Raw genomic sequence first — 5284 nt, forward strand, 5'->3', positions numbered from 1 at the left:
TATCTATCTATCTATCTATCTATCTATCTATCTATCTATCTATCTATCTATCTATCTATCTATTCTGTTTTTGTTTTAAGTCAAATGAGAAAAGTACAAAAATCAAAATGCCGATCAGGTGAAGTAAATTACACAGAATCCCACTTTCAGCGTTTTGGAGGGCATCCCTTGGGATATATCGGCACGAGTTTCTCTGAAGCTTTAGCTAGCGTTTTAGCTTTAAGTAACGGGGTTTACAAACCCAGTCAAGCCCTCCACGGAAGCAGGGAGAAAAGCTGATCTGTCGGTGCGCGCTGGCTCTGCTGTGTGACCACCAGGTGGTGCTGTTTCAGAATTTATCAACTTTGTTTCTGGTGCCTCCCTGAAGAAATAGCAGGGTGCGAACTGTACCCCCATGCCGCAACCACCCCGCTCCCAGGCCAGGACCTGGGCCTTTCCTTTTTCTCTGGCCACGGGCTGCAGATGGACTGACTCTGTGGTCAATTACATCCTCCGAGGGCAACAAATCATGCCTGTTTTCCTAACACGAAGACTGCCTCTAGCTCTTGGACTAGGAGGGTTCTGACTGATTGCTCCCCGTATCTCTACCGTGGAGCTAGGTGTGGAGACCTTTGCAGAAGGGGAGAGAGTACAAAAATACCTGGTGCATCTAGTGAAGAATAATGAATGTGGTCTGAAAGGAAATTAGTAGGGGAAAAAATGTGCGTTTTAAGAGAGATAAATGGAAAAATGTAAATTTTAACTTTAGAGTTGGTAATGGCTGACTGATTTAGGATTAGCTGGCTGGCCCCCATGGGATCCACTGACCTATGTGTTGGGAGTCAGCTTCTGGCTAGTTGGGATGCAGAGTTATCTCCTGTTTTCTTTCGCTTGTGTGTGTGTGTGTACGGGACCGGCCTTACGCTCGAATTGTGCCTAGAAATGAGTTGCCCCGAGTCCTGCGCAGACCTTGGAGATCGTGAGCCCAGCATGCTCTCCGCAGGACACAGCCTGAGCCTGGTTCTCGCTCAACGACCTGCTTGCTTCCCAGGGCATTCCGAAGGCTGCGCCCCCCACCCCATCCATCATTATTAGAGCCCCTTCATTGTGCTAATTGACACAGGATGATATCCAGCGCAGGAAACGTCAGATGCATTTGTTTGCCCGCGGCCGGGGCAAGCTGGCAAATGGGAGAACGCCCTGTAAATGTCAAGTGAGATTGAGAATGGGCCCTGGGATACCCTGTAGGGTCAATGTTTCCCGATACCCAGAGCCTGACTGGACTGGCAGAGTGAGTAGTGGGGACAGTGAAGGAAAGCAGCATAGTGGAGTCCTGGCCGAGGGGAGGATCCTTGAAGAAACAGAACAGGAGAAATGAAGATTGAGAGGGGAGAGAAGGGCACTGGTTTTGACACCTCCCGACGACAGCGGAGATTGTACAGGCCCACACTTTGCAGTCAGCTTTTTTTCCCCCACAGATTCCGGCGCTGGTAGAAATGTGGGGGGCAGGGCGTGGAAATTGTCATCCTGGGTCCACAGCTATGCTTGTCTACTGAGGATCAGCATTGTGCCCTACGGGGCACCAGGCAATATCTGGAGACACTTTTGGTTGTCATAGCGAGAATGTTTACTGGTGTGGGCTCAGTTCTGTATTTGCTACATTTGCTGTGCTGTGAGCAAAATTCCTGGAAGAAGCAACTTAATGGTGGTGGGGGGGGCACTTAATTTGACTCCTTTTGTTTCAGAAGTCCACGATAGTGGGGAAGGAATGAAGAGCCCTCAGGTCATGTTATGGCATTGAAGGTGGGGGAAGAGCATGCACTGAAGGCTGTACACTATGGTGGACCAGGAAGTGGAAAGCAAGACAGGAACCAGGAACCCACCTCAGGGATCTAGCTAAGCCCATCTTCCTAAAAGTTCCAAACTTCCCCAGGTAGTGCCACCTGCTGGGGGACAAGTGTTCAAAACAGCAGCCAGTGGGGGCCTTTCAGATTTGGATCACAATAGCTCTCAAGCACTTGGCATAGAATTGGGACTGGCTTCTTGACTTGCTTTGTACAATAGAGTATTCTAGAAGTGGTGTCTCAAGGGATTTTCACAGTTCTGTCTCCTTTGGAGTCCGGTTTTGTGGTGTGGAGAGGCTATGGAATAATCTGCTGGAGGATGAGGAGATGCTGCATGGAAAGCAGCCAGAGCCCCCAACCTTATGGTTACTCAAATCCCTAGAAATACAAACAAGAGCCCAGACCCACAGCTGACCATAAACAATGGACTCACCTTGAGATGTGAACCACTCAGTTCACCCACAGACTCCTAGTCAATTCTTTTTTTTTTTTTTTGTCAATTCTTAATATTTTAGTCCATTAGGTTTAAGAGTGTTTGTTATGAAACAATAGCTAGCTGCATTATATATACTGGTAATGAAGACTCAATGATAAGTTGTGCAGAGAATGGATGTTGAAGGGGACTTTTCTGTAACCTGTGTTTTCCACTCATACCTTTGTTCCCAAAAATAACAACTCTGAGGCTTAAGTATATTTACAGAAGCCTTGGTCAATATAGTTGTGTATGTTCCCTGACTTGCTCATAACTACTATCTTGTTTATTCTATTCTAAGTTCTGCCAAGTGGCAGATTACCTCTGTTCAGGTTTCATGCATCTGTCCTCGTCAATGTCTCAGGGAAAATCCCCAGGTTTTTCACTCTGTCCCACCATGCACTCTCTCTACTGGAACTCCTATTTCCTGCCTCAGCTATAGGGCAATCATCTGTTTATTGATAGGTGAAAAGTCCATACAGTACACAAGAGATTGTACCTACAAATGGGAATTTCTTGAAATTTACTTTCTTTTTAAATAGCTGGCATTTTATTACATCAAAGAGCTTCAAATAGCTCAAGATGTGTGTCTTTGCATCCTTGGATACCCCGGTAATGGAGCTGGGCAACATTCATTTGGAGAGAAACTTGCTTAAAGTCAATTTTATCCATTTGCATCATGACAAGCCACAGAGAGGAAGTGTGACTTAAACAATAGCCATGGGTGATTTACCAGAAGGATGCTAGAGGCAGGTGAAAGAATTGGTTCTCAGGGGTGTCCAGAACAGGGCACAGGTGTCCAGGGACCCTCACAGCAAGGACTTGTGGTTCTTCTTCAAGAATGCTATTCAGAACAGCTTATATTCCTACACACTTGGCTAAAGATACCAATATATCAGCATGGGAGAATCCGATTGGCTTTCTTGTGCCATCTGCTCTGGTGACAGAGTGGGTATCATTTGATCGGCAGCCCCACTCACTCCACATAGAGGGGGAAAGAGTAGGAAGGAGAAGCAAAGAGGGCCTCTGCCATCTCCTCAGCCTTCCGGAAGAGTGGGAGAAGGAAAGGATGCATGTTTAGGGATTTTGATGCATGGTTTGGACATCACAAATCTTATTTTGGTTTGTTGTAAGATGCAAAACCTTATACAGGAATCAAAAAGCCGAACAGTAGATTTATTGACTGCTGTGTAATCTTCTAATCTCTCCCTCTTTTTCTCCTTCCCTCCCTCCCTCCCTCCTCAGCCCTTCCACTCTCCCTCCCTCCTTTTTTCCTCTCCTTGTTGCATGGACATGACACAAATTGTTGGGGATTGTAGGCGAGAGAAGAGAGTAGATCCTACTTTTCAAGTACTCTGTAAGGATATTACCATAGTTTGGTTCTTAGATGTTCTCCTAATAACTGTATGTTAAAGACTTGCACCCCAGAATGGTGCTGTGTGCCTGTGGGTGGAGCTCTTGAGAGGTCTTCAGGTCTTTGGGGTGTGCTCTAGAACTGAGGGGTCTTATTTCCCAGCTATGAGGTTACTGGCTGTGGTATGCTACTGTGTCCAAAGCAAGAAGGCTCCAGTCCATGGGTTGAATGGTACCTCCCAAACTGTGAACCAAGGTAAGTTACACTTTTCTCCTTCTCAGTAGATTATTCCAGGTATGCACTATAGCAACAGAAAGCAGACCAGAGCAGACCTTCTTCTCTGACTCATACTTGGACCAAGACATTTCCTGCCACTGGTACCTCAGCAGGTGCCAAGCAGCAGCAGGACTTCTTAAGAGCCTCTTCACCAGACATCAATTTTCTGATGTCTCTAAGTCACTAGAGAGCCCCAAAGTATCCCAGTTACAGTGAAGAACAAATCAGCTGTTTTCCATTTGCAAATTAGGAAGGCTGAACAAAACCGGTGGTTTCACTTTTTTCCCTCTTTGTCCTTCCTTAATCTTCTTGAATCCTTCAATTAAAATCTTAGACTGAGGCTCAGCATGCACAAGAGATAAATGCTTTTCTGTAGAAGCATTTGCATGGCTTGAGGGGTAGGGTAGGGGCAGAAGCCCAGAGCATATATTGATCCCCTTTGTCCACTTGGGTTCCACTTGGTGAAGGTAGATCATTCTGGCTTCTCCGTGCTCTGCACACAGTTGTCTTCATGAGGATCTGAAGGGAGGCTGCCTCTAAGAGTAAAGGACATGACATAATTGTGATGACAATGCCACGGAGACAGCAGGCGCTGGATCAAGTTTTTGAGCCCTGGCATTGGTGATAACTCAGTTTTTGTCCCAGAAATGAGAGCATTCCTTGGGGAGAAAGCAGCAGAGACTCTTAGAGCCTGATATACACAGAAGAACCACCTCAGGCTCAAGTCTCCTCAGTTTGGCCATGTGTCAGCTGGAGAGTTTCCTTAAGGTTCTGAACCTTGACTTCTTCATCTGTAAAATGGAGAAATAACAGCACCCACTTCTTGGAGGCACGGAGAGAATCTGAGTTTAATCATGAATCTGAGACGCCTGAGAATCTGAGCTGCCTGGCAGAGTGCCCAGGATGCTTGGAGTGTTAAAGAAGTGTTAACTTGTAGACTTATTAATATTCTCATTGTCACTTGGAAGCTGATCGCTGGGATCAGAACTGTGAAGACCTTGCTCTTTTCTCTTACCAAGGGTGAAAAAAAAGAGTGGCTCTTCCTACCCTAGTGCATTGCCCCCTGCTTTCTCTTCAGCAAGGACAGGGATGGCGTTTCCCTTTTTCTTCATTCCAGAGGGCAATTTGCTTTCTCTTGTCGTCTCCCTGCAAGAACACCAGGAGAGAAATTAAAGCAATAAGGGCTAAACTGTGTACGACTGGAGAACGGAGTGTGTGATAATGATATATAAAGCCAAGAGCACTAAGTGGGCAGAGCTAGTGCTGCTGAAGTGAGTAAAAGCAGGATAAATCCATCCCCGGGGAGTGATAACACATAACTCAAATAGGGGGAGCAGCAGGGGGCTGCAGGGCCTTGAA

The sequence above is a fragment of the Psammomys obesus genome, unplaced genomic scaffold (genome assembly GCF_907164565.1).
Source record: "Psammomys obesus unplaced genomic scaffold, mPsaObe1.curated_primary_1811, whole genome shotgun sequence".
NCBI lineage: Eukaryota > Metazoa > Chordata > Mammalia > Rodentia > Muridae > Psammomys > Psammomys obesus.